The following is a 326-nucleotide window of genomic DNA, read 5'->3' on the forward strand; positions in this document are numbered from 1 at the left end:
TAAAATTATAGATTATAGAAGTAAAGATCATGTTCCATGAAGATATTTTGAAAAATTCCTACTGTAAATATACCAAAACTTAATTTTTGATGAGTAATATGTATTGCTAAGAACTTCATTTGGACAACTTTAAAGGCAATTTTCCTGATAGAATCAGAGATGCCATGTATCTAAACAAGATGTCCAGCACCTCCAGCAGAAATATAGGCCCACAACATTAAAAATACAGCAGTATATTTCATTGTACACATGGGGTACTTTTTATCCCTGTGTACACCAAACCCATCTTGAGTGTTTGCTGCTAGAAAGCAAATGTTTTTAGTTAC

The sequence above is a fragment of the Sinocyclocheilus anshuiensis genome, unplaced genomic scaffold (genome assembly GCF_001515605.1).
Source record: "Sinocyclocheilus anshuiensis isolate Anshui unplaced genomic scaffold, SAMN03320099.WGS_v1.1 scaffold185, whole genome shotgun sequence".
NCBI lineage: Eukaryota > Metazoa > Chordata > Actinopteri > Cypriniformes > Cyprinidae > Sinocyclocheilus > Sinocyclocheilus anshuiensis.